Raw genomic sequence first — 19,210 nt, forward strand, 5'->3', positions numbered from 1 at the left:
CCTGCATTACAGCTTTTCAATGAACAGTGATTTACCTAACTACAAGTGCATTTATCAAGACAAACTCTACAAACAAGTGTAAATTTGAAATTTAAATTCCATCTCTCTGATAAAACGCTGCAGCCAGATCAAAGAAATCAAAGCAGCAGGGCTGCTGCAACGCACGAAAAACACCAACTCCAGCTCCGAGAGCTGTGGAAGTGAAGAGCTGGGATGCTTGGGAGAGGACTGACAGCACCAAGGAGAAGTGAAACCTGACAAGGAGACCTGTGACCACCCAAGAAACCAGCTTCAGCCTCTGATGTAGGTACCATAAGGATCCCATCGAAAAAGGGCACAGAGCTAAGGAAATGCAGGATCAGATCTACAGAGCCTGGGTAGAGGAACCTCACTGGTGAACCTTGATTTCAGTCAAGTCTATGATAAATGAACCAGAGAAGATCTCTGGTTGGTAACAGGGCACAGTAAATATTAAAAGTGATTAATAAACAAACACCAGTCTACTAAACTAATTGTCAATGCTGAATACCAAGAGTGGCTTTGGATCCACACACCACCAAGGATAACCAGTGGAACAGCAATAACCTGGGAAGAAGAAACAGCCAACAAAGGATTAAGAGAAAACCTCAGCATAAAATCTTGCAACAACTTTGGCTGGAAAGGAGAACAAGATCATCCGGTCCAACCCAACCTCCTTCTCAAAACAGGGCTCCAAAATGCAATTGGTACAATTCTACTTCCTAATGATTTGGAAAATGGATGTACTGGTCCAGTTCAGGGAACGCTTTGAACCTACAGTACCACCAGTGATGGAATGATGCTGCAACACAAGTAACTAGAAGACCAAATCCAAGTTGAGGTCAAGATTTATTAACAGCTTGTGATGAAAACAGTCAAGAGATGCAAAGCCATTTACAATTACTAAATAAACCAGTGTGGATTCCTTGAAGCACTCAAGAAGTGCTGGCATTAAACTGGATGAAGAAGGTAACAAACTCCTGATAGGCCACCATGAGATCTGGTTGGATCAAGACAAAAACAGGTTTGCAAAGAGACCTAAAACGAAATGAGGAGTTGGGCAAAAAATGCTGAATTCCTGTATAGGGCTTGACATCTTCATCTGTCAAAAATAAACCAGTGCTATGAAAAAGCTAACAAAAGAAAAAAAGTGTTGACTTAACAGTACTCATCTCGAGCTGTGCATCCCTGGTGTAAAAAAGGCAGAATTGTACCATGAAGAGCCTGTACCAGTTTTCCTTTTCTCTTACCTGGCGTGCCATGTGTTGAAATGAAACTCAAAATTCACGTTTTCGAAGGGACCAGGGGACCAGCAATGCTGAAGTTGCTGGATGAGCACGAAGGGTTAGCACTGGGCCAGGTGGAAAAGGCACAATTTCCAAATTCAAGCAGTAATTTCCAAAGAGTGGCCCTACATCCAAGACAACCCCAGGTCAAAGGCTCCCATCAGACTTTTTCCACTGTGAGCATGTGGGAATTCAGTGCCTCACTCCCCTCCTGCCACTGCCAGCTAAAAAGCCTTTCATATTAGGACAACCTTCTGTCAGAATCCTTTTGGGACAATGACAGATAATCACATGAAATTATGAATAAAAGAGGCAATGGCTTCTTTCTGGAAAAACACCAAAACTGAGGGGAAAAGGCTCATGAAAGTATTTCTAATAGTTCTCTGAAAACTGTCTACAGCTTATCATGAACACATCTTGGCATGAAGAATGAATAATTCCAAGAGCATTTGATAGCTTGATATAATTTACATATATATAATTGTGATGCAAATATATATAATGCGAATTTATAGAAACACATTTTTTTACTAGAAGGGCACAGAGCCAAACTAAAAGGGAACAATGGACAAGATGTAAAATACAGTTGCTCTTCCTGTGCCTCTTGCAGGGGTTTTCCTGATTCATGATAAAAGTATAAAGCAACACACATATTTTATTCATCAAAATATCTTGCTGATAAATCTTGAGTGACTTTCCATGGCAGTTCCATGAAATCACTTGGAGTTTTAAGTAATATTTCCTCTCACTGCAACCTGGTTTGCTTAAAAAAATTACATTACATTTACTCAACACTTCTTTAAGCAATGAAACCCAGGCAGAAATCTGTTTATTGGTATAAAACAACATTCAGTATTTCCTTGCAATTGGCCTCACAATTTACAAGCCCACATCACTATGGAAATATATAGGACAATATATTTATTGCAACCCATCCAAAGTTTCTTGACTGTTGATTCCTTATCTGCTTCCCAGAGTCCTGCTGAACGTTTACATAAGATGATTGCTTTTAATCTTTCTGAATGTGCTCCAGACATGCCCTGACAACCACTTAGAAAAGTGGTATTTTCCTGACAAAATGAATCATTTGTCTTCTACCACCAAGTTGCAGATCTTTGTTACAGAAATAGAAAGGCTAGAACATGCCCTAGGAAGTCTCTTTCTCTGCTTTGAAATTATAGGGAGCAGATATACTCACTTTGAAAATCCTGTGATAAAAAAAATTAAAATTAAAAGAAAGTGGCACAATTTCCCGAAGCATGAGCTCATAATGGGAATCAACATACTGTGACAAGTGGATTGCAAGAGGAAAAATACAGCGTGGAATTGCACAACTCCTTTCTAAGTCAAAGTACTGACACCATGTTCTGCTGAGAAAACCTTTTATGCCTCTGATTTAATGATAAATTTCATGTGATTTCTCTTGGTTGGAGGAATGGAACAGAAACAAAACCAAAACATTGTCCTGACGTGTTAGCATTAAACACCTCCTTTAAGAAATAAACTTCGTGCCTTTGATTGTTACATAAAATTCTATTTTTGGTCGGAACAAGAGAGAGAAAAAAGAACAAGAAAATAACCACAATTATTCTCAAACCAAGAATCCACTAGAGGTCTAAAAATATGAAGGAGAAATCCTTTTTAAGGAAGCAAGCACTTCCACTTCGAGCCCTGTATTCCAGTTTTCACCACCTCTGCTTGGCAAACTGTGGTCAGTGCTAAACTCCTACTCACCCAATGCATCCAGAGCAGTCTCATCCCCCTCAGACTCGTGTCCTTCCCACTGTTAACCACTTCTGGTTTTTTCCAGCTCTGACCTTCCCAAGGCTATCACTTCCTAACTCTGTTTTCTGACATGCCTTTCCTTCCCAGAACTGAGCCCTCCTCCTCCAGCATCCACCCAGGTTCAGATCCTGCTCTTTCCTCTGCCCATCCTGTTCCTTGATCTGAGCAAACTCCATCACTCTGCTGGGGACAGCTCACACTCCGAGTTTCTCCAAGATGAAACTAATATTCAGTTTTGCAAAGGTGCAGAACATGTAGTGGTTAAGACCAAAGCAGAACCATCACTTTGCTCTCCATCCTCCCTTGAGATCTCAGCAATCTATCTATAATTTTTCCCCTCAGCAGATAATGCAGTCAGGCCCCTGCTTCACAGTAGAGCATCAACAGATATTTGTCCTCACTCTTCCTGAGCCTTTTTGGACAGATTTAAGTTGTGCTTCTTCTACTCTGCAAGTTACAAAACTGAGGAGGAACAACATCATCTTATGACCATGAAGTCATCTACTACACTTTTCCCAATGGAATTTATGACAACTACATTCCCCCACCAGGCTTTTGCCAAATACTTGTAATTTTCTTCCCTTATTCTTTTCATCATCTTTCTCTTTAAGCCCCTGCATTTAATTGGCTTTGGCAACTCGGGCACAACTGAAGGGGATTTTTTCCACATTTGTGTGTAAAAGATGCAATTGCAGTTGCTCACCTACATTTTGTTTACTAAGGATAAAGATCACCATTTTCCAGCTCAGTGTATTTGCCTTCAAGCTTTCTGCCTTTTATAGACAGCATTATTCCTACATATGTCATCTTTTTCCCCCTGACAAAAAATCGCCTACTGATGTCTCTTTGTTAGAATACTAAAAATCATAATTATTAGTCAACAGTGTAAATGTCCACCACAGGACAAAAGCAAATCTTGGGCTTTTCCTCTGCTGAAAAACCCTTTGGTTTAGAGTTGCTTCCTACTTCTAGCCTATTTCATCTGCCAGTTGAAACACTGAGTGACCCCTCCATATGGCACTTTCAACATACATAAAAAAGAAACAGATGCACAAATGTTTTGTCTAAAGCACGGAGAAATTGGAAAGCATCCTTCAGTTCCAATTTATTGTCTTTGCACTGATACTGTAATTTAGAAAAATTAAAATGTTCCAAAGTTTGTGTTTGATAATAACTAACATTTCTAAAGCAGTTTTTCAGATGCTCTTTTTGAAAAAATGGACTATACAGGTCTTCAGTATTAAGGAAAAAGGGTCTTTTGTGAAGAAAAATACCAGTTACTGATGTCTATCCAACAATCAAATGTGCCCTGTGTGGGCTGTACACACTCATTCTCAGAACAGACCTGCTGATGACTGAGCTACTGCTTTCAGAGAAATTAATTTTTTTCCTTCAAAATCCTTCGGAAAGTTGGGTTGATTTTTTTAGCAATAATTCCAAAACATTTCAAATCATATGAATAAAGAGCTCAAGTTATTTAACCAAAATAACACATGCATATTCACAGAGAGAACAGTCTTTTTATTTTCATGAAAAGGACAAAAGTTCAATACCATAAAGTTCAGACCCCCATATATGTCCTAAAATCTGAAACATAGATTTGATCTAAAATAAAAACTCAACCCCCCAGATGCTTCTGCTTCATCCTCTGCATTCAAGAGCTGAAACCACGAGATGTACCTAGCCAACTATTCTGCTGTATGTTGGTACCCACAACCACTTTTACAGATCTAAAAGCATTAATTTACTATTTTTCTGGAGGCAAAAAAATAAGATCATCCTCCCAAGGTGTTGCACTCCCCCTCTCCATCAGGGACAGCCCATCCCATACACTGCCTTTCTTCTGCAAGCACAGTGCCCAACCTCACAAACAACCCATCTCCAGCAAGGGATGCAGGTCAGTGATCTCCCAACAGCTGGCCCTGAAAGGCCACAGCTGGATGAAGAGAATCTTTATCAGCAACCAGGACACACTGCTCCCAGTGACATTTCCAAAGTGGCCAAGTTGAATGTGTCATAGAGATGTAAAAATCTCCTGTTCAGGCATTTCCTCCTCAAGAGAAAAGCTCTTCTTGCAGGCTCTGGTGACAACACAAGCATGTTGGGCATGCATAATCCAAGGACAGAAACTGTTGGGAATATTAATCCAAGGGGCTCCACCTGTCCAAGAGCAGATGGGGCACCAGAATTCAGAAAGACCCATCAGGGCTTTAGGAGCATCCAAAAACATGGCACCGTCTCCTGACCAGGACACAGCAACCTGGCTCCAACAGGAAAAGAAAAGCAAATAAAACTAAACTTTGCAGAAAGCAGACTTGAACAACCAAGTGGTTTGTCCTTCCATCTTCCATGTCAGCAATGCCACTACATCTGTTGGAAGAAGTTTCTCTGCAGTGGCACCTTCAAACTGTAACTTGCTGCACGTGCTCTCTCCTAGTCTCCAGATGTTAAGATCAAGTTAATCTCTCAGCAGTAATGCACAGATTGCTGTCCTTGGACCAAGTGCAGCACATCCCATGCAAGCCTTGCTGATGCTACCAGCCAGAGGAAACAAAGCACTGCAACGTAACAAAAACTGGAGGTCCATGTGGGAAACAAGAAATGTTCCTTAGTAATAAACTCAGAATATCTGTCAGAAAAAAAATTTCATCCCATTATGCCCCCTGGTCAGGGTACTTAGCTCTTTGTTTCCCCACAATGCTTTTCAAAGGGTTGATCCATCCTTTCCCCAGCTGCTCTCACAAATGCATCCTCTCCCATACTAAATTCACTGTGCTTAAGATGTGCTGCCCTTCATCCACTAGAGCATCCAGTAGAGCATCCATCTGCTCCATTCCCACTCTGATCCAGCTCCCACCTGGCTGGCACAGCCCAAAATCTTATGGCAGAAGATGGGCATGGCAACCTGGGGCTCAGCTGGGAGCTTTCCACTGAGAACCTGCCAACATTTCCTTGAATCCATTCTTCCCACTATGTTCTCCTGTACCCACAGCAACTGTGAAATCACTATAAATTATGCCCTTTTGCCCGACCCACTAATCTCAGAATTGCAGTATCTGGGATGGGCTAAAAACAGAAAAAAAAAAAAAAAGGAGGGAAGCTGCTCATTTTGCTTCCTGGACAACTCCTTTTAGAAAAGCCAACTCTGTTCTGATTTTCTCCACTATTTTTTCCTCTGTCTTTCCTTTCTTCTTCAACTTCTCTTCTGTATCTTCCTTTTGTTTCTCTCTGCAAGAAGAGGAATTGGGTTAGGAAAAAGGAACGATGGAGAACGCTGCTCTAAATTGCTTCACATCTTCAAATATGTGCAGAGAAAATGATGGGGCGTGGGAAGGGAATGAAGCCCTGTGGGTTTTCTTTTCCAGATGACTTTCTTTCCTTCTGGCTCATGACTGAACGAGATATGAGAGAATAAGAACTGCTGGAGATTTTGGCAAATATTGAAAAGGAGAACATGCAACTACAATTATTCGGAGAATAAGAAGCAAATGCTAAAGTAAAAAAGAAACCCCACACATACAGACTATGGGCTCTTTCCAGAGGGAGATTTTACTCAGTCTGAATTCCAAGTGTTTATTTTTCCCATTAATTCAAGCGTGGATTTCATCTAAAACTCACAAATACCTATGTCAAATACAGTGAGGAACACCAGCTTAGAGGCATCAGAAAGCATTATTATAAGAGAGAAGACACGCAGTTCTGTTTCCTGAAGGATGGCAAGGAACCAGAAAGAGATGAAAGCACAACCTTAATATTGCAACTAACAATGTTAAAATGTTCTTGCCTACACATTAGGAGGCACCACCGTGCATTTTTTGCTTACATTTACTTCTGCATGGAAAATAGATTAAAACTGGCCCTGGTACTGTGCACTGCTGCCTGGAGCAGGGCTAATTTCTGGTTCAGAAGAAAGGCATGTACTCTGGTTTTACCCCCATGGTAAAAACCGAGTAGATGAGCATGCCTGGGTTTGTTCCCAAAGAAGGTGAGCTGTCCTCCAGGTCCTGAAGCAGAAGGCACCGTGCTGCAGCTGCCCCCAGAGATCCATGCTCCCTCCTGAGATGGCTCACACATCCCTCCTCGTCACCCATCACAAACCAACACAGCCACAAGAACTGCAAACCCACCAACAGGGAGACCAAGCACAGAAAGTGAGGATTTATTTAAACATAAGCTGCTTCTGAGACACCCTTTCATGGGTTTGTTTCCTTACTTGTGACCTTTGGGAGGGAGGGAAGGAAAGGAAGGAAAGGAAGGAAAGGAAGGAAAGGAAGGAAAGGAAGGAAAGGAAGGAAAGGAAGGAAAGGAAGGAAAGGAAGGAAAGGAAGGAAAGGAAGGAAAGGAAGGAAAGGAAGGAAAGGAAGGAAAGGAAGGAAAGGAAGGAAAGGAAGGAAAGGAAGGAAAGGAAGGAAAGGAAGGAAAGGAAGGAAAGGAAGGAAAGGAAGGAAAGGAAGGAAAGGACACGCTCAAAATCTCAGCCACTGCTTGTTTGCAGAGGTGATACCATCCATGCAATAAATGCAGTACTCGTACCTGACTATTTGCCTTCACCAAATGCATCAGAGAAAACAATCTGTTTGGTTTTAACCCATTTAAAATGGAGGTATCTTTCACTGGGAGAAGAGTTTTCCATAGGAACAGGGTTTGCACTTTGTGACGTTTTCAGAAAGACCTAAGAAATAATATAAAATAACAACTATTTCTGCCTCCTGCCAGGCTTGTTGGAGTATTTTAAAACAGCTTTGCTAAAATAAACCAAGTTTTTTTTTTTTTTCCCCGAACAGATTTGCCACCAGGGAACCAAATCCTACCCTTATAAGGCTACAGCAAAACAAAAGTCCCCAAAAAAAGTACAAAATCTAGTCCATTTTTAACATAGGAAATAGGAATATTAAGAGACAACAGGTTTAAAATCAGTTTCTTCAAAATTAGCAGTAGTCAGATGCTTCAGAAAATAATGTTCCTAAAGATCACCTTCTGGTCCTTCACTCCATCTAGTGAGATCTTGACCTGTTAGAGCTACAAAGCTAAAGCAGAGATTTTAAATCCACAGCCAGGATTCAGACTTTACCCACTGCAATGTTTTACACACACAGACACGGTTACTTTTACCATTAAAGAATTCCAACTGTTATGGCAAAGCAGAAGCTATTTAAACAACTTTGCCTACAAGGACTGATCCTGCCTCAGTATTAAAACCTCAATATACACAAAAAGAAAGGAAAACCCCTTAGCATTAAACACTGGAGAAAGAGCTTAAAAATAATGGACTCTAAAATAGTTTACAAGAATCTAAAATAATGCCTGTGCTAAGCTTACACAGAAATCAAACTATTTGAAAAAAAAATAAATCTACATTAAAGATTAATATTTTGGTTCTCTCCAAGGCAGGACAAATTACAAATTGCAGGGGGGGAAAAAGGTTGAAAATCCAAGGTTTTTTGTTTTTTTCATTTTACCAAATTTCTGCTCTGGACCATATTCTATTTAAGAAATTGCATGAGAAGCAAATTGCTCCAAAGCTGAGCTGAACCTCACCCAAGGTTAAGTGAGCACCAAACCCAGACCACTTCCTTTGGGTTCTTGGTATAAAAACAAAATACAACCAAAATATGCAGCAACAGAGAATGCTGCTACGGCAGCTCGTCCGAGCAGTTCCATGGCTGATGTCTGCAGTGTTCCAAGTCTGGGTAAGCAAACTTTAAAGGATCTTGAGAGGAAAAAGTTATTTTCATCCTCTTTTTTTCATTATCCGACACTACGAGTTGAGTTGTATAGAAGATTTTACTGTAGCACATACAAAAGCAGCGGCACACCAGTGAGCACTTCATTAATTAAAAGCCAGAAAAGGAAGTTTGCTAAACGAAGCAAATGTTCTTATCACTCCTATCTATATTCATTAAAACTGACAGGAAACCAAATATCACCATCTGTCTACTTGCAATAAAGACACTAAAAACAGCTCTGGGGTAGAAGAATAATATAAAGTATAAAACTGCAGTTTTTCAAGTTTCAGTTTTAAATGGACAAGAGAGAAACTGATGTCAGACAAGGGAGAATGAAGAATGACAAGGAGCTGGTACATGAGACTGAAAAAAGAAATTACATGCTTTAGGATATAAACTGAAGCCCCTTTCAAACCTCAGAAAAACAACAAACTGAAGTTTGCACTTTTTCATTCAGGTCAGTGGGTCTGGAAAAAGCCAAGTGTTACAATGGCAGCTCATTTGCCTACTTACAAATAACTGCTAGCAAAAACAGTCAGAAAATGGTATTATGCAACATAAACTGCGAATTTTTAATGGTCAAGCAAGTCCCAGGAAACACTTGTGCTTCATTATGTCTTGATGCACTCTCTTCAGATTTACAAGAGATCATTCTTTTAATTATTCCCATATTTGGATTTTGCTTACAAATCGGAAACTTGATATAAAATTGAGTAAGATTTGATAAAAGGAAAAAGATGGCAGAGGTACTAACTTAGCTGTGACAAAAAATACCAGGCTGGGCTCACACCAGCAATGGCAGAGGTCAACCAAAGGTCACTGATTTAAGGTATTTTCCAGCATTTGTGCAATTCCTACCTTCTAGTAATCACCCTTTTTTTTTTTTTTTTTTTTTTTTTTTTTTGCACTGCAGGGGAGAGGAAAGAAAAAACAAATAGATGGTAATAAGATATTTAATGACAGAAATGAAAATAAACTACTGCTCACACTCTCAAGAGCACAACTCCCTGTCGTTAATTCTGCACTATTCCCCAGCTGCATTTTGCATAGCAATGAAAAGCACTTCCAGTTCCTCTCAATGCTGCATAAAATATTAGCTCCACAGTCACAGTTTTTAAGACTAAATAAGGTTAAAGTAATTTAAGGCTGAGATAAACAGGAAAAAAAAAAAAGAAAGAAATTTCCTTGTTAAAAGTCTCCCAGCCCACTGTGGTGCTGAGGTACCAGAGCACATATGGTGCAGAGCAGATCCCTGGGACCTACAGGAAGCACAAATGGGGTCAGGAGATGAGGAGCAAGGGAGTTCAAGACTAAATTTAAGCCTTATTGATTTTTATTATTATGTTCTTCCAGGATGGTACTTTGTTTTGTTTATTTGCTGTCCTAAGAACAGTAATTCATACCTCGAAAAAGGCTCTCATTAATATTCTATGAGAATGCTTTTTTAGCCTCAATACAATTACAGCAGAGCAATTATTATTCTTCTGTTAATACTTCAACAATACTAACAGAACTATTAACAGCTCAGCATAATGAGGCATTTGTGAAACAGAATTGTAGGGCTACTTCTGTTTACTAAAGAAACCACAACAGAATTATACAAGTTAAATAAAATCTGAGCGCAAAAAAGTCACTGCAAACAGATGTGCAAATGTGCCATTAGATTCCTCCCTGATGCTGAGGAATCTCCTTTTGAAAGTCAAGTCAATCCTGTAAGGATATAGGAAAACCAAACATTTTAAGTGAAGGCTGAAATTCAAGAGTAAATTCTCTTTTATGTTCAATATATAACAGAGACATCTATTTGTGCATGCCAATGAAATCATTGGGATGCTTAGAAAGGATTTAGTAGGCAAACCTGGAGGTGTGTAACAGAAGAGAAAACACACAACTATCCATTAAAAAAATCCTGAGTGTGCTGTAAAAATGCACCCAGGGTGATGTTAGAGAATGTTTGTTTATTCTAAGGTGGTTATACAGCATCAAAAACACACAAGGAACATTGCTGTGATGGGAGGGAAAAATCAGTGTTAACATGTTACCTTTATATACCTTTTAATAAAAAGCTCCATAGTAAGGCAACAAGCATAACCCAGATTATTAGATTTTGGAAATTTTTATTTTATATATGCCTTGTCAGAGCTCCTATTTTCCTACTGAGAGTAGTAACTGTGGAAGTTGCATTTAAAATTATTTGCTAGCAGAAAGCAAATGAATACTCAGATTCTTCAGGAGCATGGATAATCAGTGGAAAAGGTAAAATTCTCTGGCAAAAAGAAAAAGCACAATTCACTCCTGTGGTTCTCCTGTCCACAGCTGCAACAGCAACAGTGTGCAAATCAAAGCATCTTCCACAGCAGATACTGGAGTACACCACCCCAGACTCCAGGCTCCTTGGATTTGAGAATGCCAGGCTGGGAAAAGCTTTTTCAGTTCTTGGGAACTGAGAAAAGATCCATTTCCTACAATCCTCTTAAAAAGGTAAATGAAGCTGAATCCTGAAACAGAGTCTTGGTCCCTCCCGTTCCCATACTGGCGAAGCTGTTCCTGCACCATGTTCCTGTAATTATGGGAAACTTTCTCATATCATATACACACAATACTACCAGTATTATTAATTTATGTTTATTTATATACATATATATGAAAATATCAACTTATTAAAGACCAGTATGGGTTTTTTTCAATCTTGTAACCACCTTGTCTATAAGCTGATAAATCTGCTTTGCCTGGTCTCTACCCACAGATGAAGCTGTCCCTTCTGTAAGGTACCACCAAGCAGTCCCTTTTGCTGCTTGTACCAACCCCCTTCTTGCTCACAGGATTATGTAAACTGTGTTTAAATTCAGGATGGGTTTTGCCCTTTTGTACTCAAATGCATCCTCTTCTCTTCATCCTGATACATACAATAAACCCTGGATTTGTCAGGTTTGATCCTAGCTTGCAGCATGACTTATTTTGGTGAGCAGTTTGCTTTAACACCTCCTCACCCACTGTAACACCTCCTGGATATTATTCTTGAATTTGCTTTAGATAGTCAGTAACAGTTTTCCATACACCTTTGTAAAAGCTTCCCTAAAAATCTGCTTTTAAGTGACTGTTGCAGTGAATATCCCAGTCACAACGCCCTCATGTCTTTTATTTAAAGTACAGCACCATCACCTCTGCACACCAGTGATGTAAGTAGGGCTTGTCACACTTTTGCTGTAGTGCATTAAAAAACCTGACCCAAAACCAAGTCCATTCTACGTGTACCTTTTAATCCACACAAAGCCAAAATAATTTATTACTATTTACATTGCTTTAATAGCTTTTTTGAGTTGCTATTTAGATGGTCTTAGTAGTAATGACTGAAGCAAGCCAGAGCAGGTTCACAGCACTAAAAATAAAACCTGGGTGTCTTGAAGCCTGGGAAAAATACAGCAATGCTCCAAGGGTGTCAGTACAAACCTGCAAAACAAATTTTCTACACAGACAACATTTCTTATTCATCAATTTGAATGGACAGATATTTACAGACAGAGAATAATTCAGTTTCTAAAGGTTTCTTGGACACTCCCATCATCATGTTCCCCTTTCCCATGTGCTTCTTCTCCCACACTTAATTTGTCTGCTCTCTACCATTTTTCTTGCCTTGAACCAGGCTCGGGCCAACTATTTCTCCATGTCCTGGTTTTGCCTTTCTCTCCCCCATGCCCAAATGATGTCACGGAGGTGATGGCTGAGCCCACCAGAGCAGGGTCTTTGTAAGCTCCAGTGCAGGAGGGTCTCACCTCCTGGGTAACAAGTCAACCTTTTTCTGCCATTTCTTTACACTATGCAGTAATTATAGACCCTTTTTTCCCTTTTCCTAGCCCATCCCATTATTTCTCTCTCTTTTACATATTATCCATTACTTTTCAGGGTTTTCTCCTTTTTTTATCATCCTATCACTACCACAATCTTTAAGAGAAAGCTGAGGCTGTTAAGTGTCTCACACCTGTCATTTCAGCATTATGATTAGGAAGCAGATTCTGAAAATCCTGATGCCACCATAAAACTGGTAAACTAGGAAATCTCACCTTAAATTCCATCACTTTATCACTCGTCTTGTATGCTTCCCTAGATACCTGCTGATCACCATCAGAGACAGGATATTGAATTGTAAGTGCTTGCCCTGAATCAGAACAGCTGTTCTTACAGATTTATTGCTAAAACAACATGGGTTCTGCCAGACCTAAGAAAATCAGCAAGAAATAAAGTTACAGACTCTTGTATTTTGCTACAAGTAGCTTTGGTATTTGGAAATTCCCTTTCCTTGTCCATGTTTGTTAGACTGTTATGCAAAGAGAGTTAATTCTGGTAAAGATTAACACATATGTAAAGTACCCAGATGATTTCTTTGATTGTGATAGGAAACATTTAGATATGAAATTCAGCACAAAATACTTTTCAGCTTCTGAGAAATCTGAGTGAAACTACTTTGAACATGATTACATTAAGAGCATCGTCCTTATTACCATAAGAAAGAAAAACGATTTGTTGGAAAACACTCACCATTTGAGGTATTCCATACTGTTTTCCAATGTTATTTTCCCAGAGACACCAAGAATGGCTTGGTTTTGTGGTTTGGGTGGGGTAGGGGAGAAGGCTGTTGATGTTTTGGGAAAACCTACCAAAGCTTGCTCTGTTTGCTTGCTGATCCTCAGCTACAGCAGTAAGTGGCTGCTGGCAGACCTAACTTCAAAAGCCAGCTGCAGGAGAAACTGTCATTATTTCACCCATTCAATCTAGAATTAAAAACTTATTTTAAAAAACGCATAAAACAAACAAACAAACTTTAAAAAATATTCCAAATAAACAGCAGAAGGTTTCCTCAGTGGCAAAGTCCCAAGCCCAGTTGGCCAAACCCTTCTGACCACACACTCACCCTTGGGTTTCAGATCCAAGTTAAACTCCACTCCCCACCAGTCTTATCTTGCCAAACTCGGAGCAGAAGGAAAACATCCAGAGGACTCCAGCACAGGCAGAGCACGGACACACACAGCAGCACTCCCAGGGGCCTGCTCTGCAGTTGCATTTTATTAAGGAATACACACACTTCTGTGCTCCAGTCAGAAATATTCAGGGGCTCCAGTGCATAACAGCATCTCAACAACCCCATTTCCTTGTCTATATCATAAAATAAACAGTCTCCACGATGGACTTTATAGATTTATGTCCTTTCAAAAGAATTTAGTAATTGGAGGGGGGAAAAAATAAAACTACAAGTAAAGTGAACAATTCAAAATGTGCAGTAAATACTTTTGAAAGCAATGTTCTCATCTGGGAGTATTGCAACAGATGTTTATCATGAGCTACTGCAACAGTTAATCCATCTCCCAGCCAGATTACCTCTTTGCCTTTGGAAACCAGCCTTTTTTCCATGGGCAACTTCCAGAAAACAAGGGGATGTGCCAGAACTGACAGCAAGCAGTTAACCGAATGGAGCAGGAGGAGAAAAAAAAAGCTATAAAGCCTAACTAAATAAACTGATATCTGGCCCAAAAGACTTAGATGAACAGGTGTATGTGTGGGTGGGATTGGAAGGAAAAAATACAGAAAAACATATAAACAAAGCCTCCATTGACATTCTGGTCACTTAAGTGGGTACACACAAAAGAGCCAAACAACATTTTAGAACAATTCATAATAATGGATTTATTTTCTTTACTTTCTTTTTTTTTTTTTTTTTTTTTTTTTTGGAGAGGGTAGGAAATATGATTATTGAACTTGGATTTCAAAATTACTGTGGTGCCAATAAGCCACAGTAACAACTCAGAGGTTATTCTATTCCAAGACATTCTAAGGAAGAATGAAAAAGAAGGTACGAAACTACATATGCAATCTGGTATTTACTCCTTAAAGACACAAATGCAAATCACAATTTAAAGCATCATTATTTAAAGCTGAACTTACCATTTCATAACGAATGCAAATCAGATCCCTGTTTACAACATTTCCTAAAGGCAAGTGAAAGGCTAGTGAGTCCATGCCCAGAGCCATTCTTCTGCTCCTGACTCCACAGGCATTTCATTTTGAAAAAACTTTGAGCATACATGGGTCCTGTGAAAAGAGCGAGCAGTCCATCCCCTTCGACCAATCCAAAAGAGATCAAGCAAGAGAGGCAAGTGCACCATGTCCTCAGCACACTCACCTGAGCATCACCTATAGCTCGTCCACCCCTGGGACCACACTCACCCTGGCTGCCCCAGGATCCATGGAAAACTGCTGGGAGCCAGAGGTGGGTTTTGAGGATTTACAGACTTCAACAGCTTACAAGGTTACCTGCAACTTTCACACGAAGCCCACATCTTCCCCTTCCTATTCCCAGCTGTGGGAATAAGAATAAGAGTCACAAATTCTGGAAACTTTGTCTAAACTTCCTTCCTTACTGAAGAGAATCTCATCTTGTTGGTTGTTTGGGGTTTTTTAAACAGAGAGAAAAACAAATGCCAATCTGTCGAGTGTAAAGAAGATGTAAAGAGATTTTGTTCCTCTAATTGCTCAGCAGAACAATAAATGAATAAAAAGCTCTAGGAAGTCCTTTCCACTCGGCAGTATTTCTGCTGGTAATGCAAAACAATTTTTCTTGGTACTTCTCTTAATCAACAAAAAAAAAACCCAGCAAACATTACCAGTCCTTTCATATTTGATGAAGGGATTGATGTTATTTATTCAAGAAAGTCTTTATAAATATTCCTTCTTTTCCTTTTAAAAAGACCAATGCCCACAGAGCCACATGCCTGCAGTATCTCTACTCAGCCCTTGGCCCCTTCCAGGCCATTGGAACAGCCACCCATTGGTCTGTTGACTAAAAACAACCATTTGTAGCTTGTCTTGTTAAGGTTCTTTCCCCCATATATCAAAAGTTGTAAGTGTCAAGGGAAAGGTTTTGTTTTCTAAATTTTTAGTATTCCAGAGAAATATACTGACATTGCATTCTGCAAGTCTTGCCAAAAACATCTTTTGTGTTCACAGCTTCAATGTTGATGATAAATTTTGAACACTAACAGTACAAAGTATGATTTAAATCAGAGCCTAAATCATAAATGTAAAAGTAATTTAAGCTAGTGAGCTGGAAACCTTAATTTAAATAATCTCATTTTGCCAATATAGTTCTCCTAAAGACCTATTTGCTTTCAATGGTTGTTAGTTCTCATTGAGAAGGTAAATAAACTACATGCATCTATTTAAATTATTATGAAGCCTAATATAGTCTACATCTTTTATTTTTACATTTTATTAAGTAGACAATTTACTAGGCAATTATTTTTTTAACTACGATTCCTAAGTGCTTCAAAAATATTTAGTGAGTCCTAAAGCAGCTTTTATAATTATGATTATCCCCATTTTATAGAATGATAACCCAAAGAAGAGACAATTAACTAGTCTGGGCTCTTTCCTTCACCACATTAAACTAGCTCTAAGGTAACAAGATTGATCTCCACTATAACAGCAACCTGTTACACATAATTTTTCACTCTGACTGAGCAATTGTAATAATTTGAAATTGTTGAGTAAGAGATCAATTAGAAGCAAAGATTCAGGCAGCAGCAGCAGAAGAAGGCTGAACTACACATCTGTACAAGAATCAGGAGGTTTTGCTGGATGGTTTCACCAAGATATAGGGCTTGGAACTATTTTTACTTAATCTCCTAAAACGTGGATGTAAAGGTAGCACACAGCACAGTCTGCTGCTGTCTCCACAACACCACAGCTTGCTTGATGAGCGACCTCAATTATTTTGCCCTGAATGACAGCAAAAATAGCAGTGAGCACTGAGATTTCTTACACAGCCCAAGAGAACAAACATGCCAGACTCTCCAAGTTGTACAACCTCTAGTTTGAGTACTCATTTCTTAATATGGTGCCTCGAAATTTGCAGGATGTTGTGCCAACAGCACTTAGTGTCAATGTTTCAGAACCATTTCTGTGTACTGAATATTGCCCATCCTGTGGTGCCAGGCTGAGACCTTCCATGTGCACAGTTTCTTTCCTGAGGGACAGCAGCAACCTGGAACGTTTACTAGTCAGTATAGGCCATGTATGAAGACTGGGAGAAGTGCTACAGAATTATTTTTAATTTTTTTCCACAGTCTCTCATCATTGTGCCCATTTTTCATTGTGCACTAAGTTGGTCCATGATGGGGAACTGTATCTTTCCAAAAGCACATCCTGATGTCTCCTCCCAAGCCAGCCCTTACCAAGCAGGAGCATCAGTGTTCCTGAAGTTACTTCACCCTCCTGTGAACTTGCCTTTCCCAGATGCACACAAACATTTTAGCAGTTAAGACATTAATGGCCATTTCTGAGCTTGCTAGGAGTGGCGAGAGGCACCCTCCACCCCACAGTGCAGGAAAATAAAAGAGTAAAAGACACAGTGGTCTATGAAGAGACAATTCTGATAGGAGTAACCACATAAAATGCCAGCTCTTCCCCTCTGGTAAGAAAGTGACCACTACAAGGATGTAGAGCAGAAGGGTCTTGAGGAGACGAGCCATTGCTTGACACTGCAAGGTCCACCTGGATTCCCCATCTCACAGCAAGTCCTCATCTGCAGCTTCAGGATATAGAGTGCTGTTCCCTCCCAAATCCATTGCAATACTGTGTGCCAGACCCCAAACCACACCCCACTGACAGGCCGCACACACACATCGTGTTTTTTTGCCAACACAGGAGCACAGGAATCGGGGGGATGAGCAGGGACTGCAGGTCAGGGACCTCGCCGTGCCCAAGCCAGGTCCCCCGCTAAAGCGAAACCGAAGGGCGGCACGCTCAGCCAGCAGCAGCATTTCCTGCACAGCTTCCCAGGGAGATGCACCAAGAGAAACCCTACACTGCCCTGCCTTCCTGCCCACCAGGCAGGCTCCAGCCCATCCTGCCCTGCCACCAGGCTCCAGGCAGGATGCTGCTGCTGTGGGAAGTGAGCGAGCTCCGACGGGAACGCCGGTCCCGGAAGGCAGATGTTGTGTAAATTCATATTTCATCAAAACAGTTAATTGTGACAAGAGGGCTATAAAAATCCTGTACCACTTAAATTATTTCTCCACTTAGAGCAACTCTACTACCAGGAAATGTTACACATTGCACTTTATACCCAACTGGCAGCACTCAGTGATAACATTACAGCTCTGTTAAATAACAGATATAAAAATCACAGATCTTTAAAAAGTACAAATTAATTTTTCTCCCGTCATTCAACATAACCATTTACCAACAAACATGCCATGCAATTGTCATTAAAAGTTTTCCAATCTAGCGCAGCATGTGTTTAAATATGAACATTATACTTCTGAAATAAACATTGCTGCTATCAGGGAAAAGTGCTACCATAAGTCACATCACTGTAAGACAGAAACTGCCACCATGAAGACCCAATAATTCCTCACATTTCACCAAGGGAATGTTCTCTTTCCATCCATCAGGGTCATGATAAAAGGAAAAAAGCAAACAAAAACCAGCTACAAAACAACTAGACAGCACCTGCTAAAACTTTGATTGTTTCAAACCCACGAGTAGGTAAAACAAGAAATTCAGAGACCGTTTTGTAATGAATGAATGTTTTCTCCATATTACTGGCACCAAACCTCCAGTAACCTATGCTCAGCAAATTCATACAATTAGGAAAAAATATAACCCCAAAACAACAACTAACAGGGTTTCACTTTCTCTAACCTGACCTTTTTTTGATTCATGAAGATTTTCTTATCACTTAGTACTTGGAAAATATATCTTTTTAGTAACATGTGTCTCCTTTAGATATTAAGTCTACACTTAGTAACATTTAGAGTAAGAAACAACATGGTTTTCTGCAGTTCCATGGGGTCGCAAGATCTCTACCAGAGAAGCAATCCAGTACTGTGCCAAAGAGAAAGAAAAGCCTTCATCTGCTCCCCCTCACCTGCCTGGGTGAGAAAACAAGCAGGAGGCGTGGAGGGTAATTCAGTTCTGCAGTGCTCACATCATCTTTCATATTTCTGTTACCACCACGAGCAGGCAACGCCTGCCAGCCTGGCTGCACTTTGTTTACACGCTATTAGAAACCAGAATTTGCTACTTAGGCTAAAAAAGACTCTCTAGGTATCAAACAGACATAGACCTTATTTTGTCTGTTTTCTCAGGATGCTGTGAAAAAAGTTTATATAATGCATGAAAATTATGCATGCCATTATGTAACAAAATCAAAGTGCCATAAAATGTACACAGGGGTAGTTCTACTTTCTAATAGCAGTTGCTGAACTATAGCTGGCTTCATTTTAAAACGGATCACTTGTATAAACAGCATTTATTTAATCATAATAATAACAACAATTTAGATGCAACCCTCTAAACTTGCCACCTACTCAAGTCATCACAATCACCTCATTATAACAC

The 19,210-nt window shown here is 39.9% G+C and overlaps 1 protein-coding gene and 1 long non-coding RNA gene across 5 annotated transcripts in view; both read right to left on the reverse strand.

The window, feature by feature from the left end:
* The window catches only part of CTBP1 (C-terminal binding protein 1), a 181,458-nt gene that overhangs the window by 128,765 nt on the left and 33,483 nt on the right, over window positions 1-19,210 (reverse strand). The window lies entirely within an intron of this gene.
* LOC137472915 (uncharacterized) lies at window positions 4,590-7,426 on the reverse strand. The gene is made up of 2 exons (XR_010998482.1): window positions 6,714-7,426; window positions 4,590-6,317 (listed from the first exon to the last, which is right to left on the reverse strand). It is a non-coding gene; the product is annotated as an uncharacterized lncRNA (long non-coding RNA).

Source organism: Anomalospiza imberbis, chromosome 4 (assembly GCF_031753505.1).
Source record: "Anomalospiza imberbis isolate Cuckoo-Finch-1a 21T00152 chromosome 4, ASM3175350v1, whole genome shotgun sequence".
Taxonomy (NCBI): Eukaryota; Metazoa; Chordata; class Aves; order Passeriformes; family Viduidae; genus Anomalospiza; species Anomalospiza imberbis.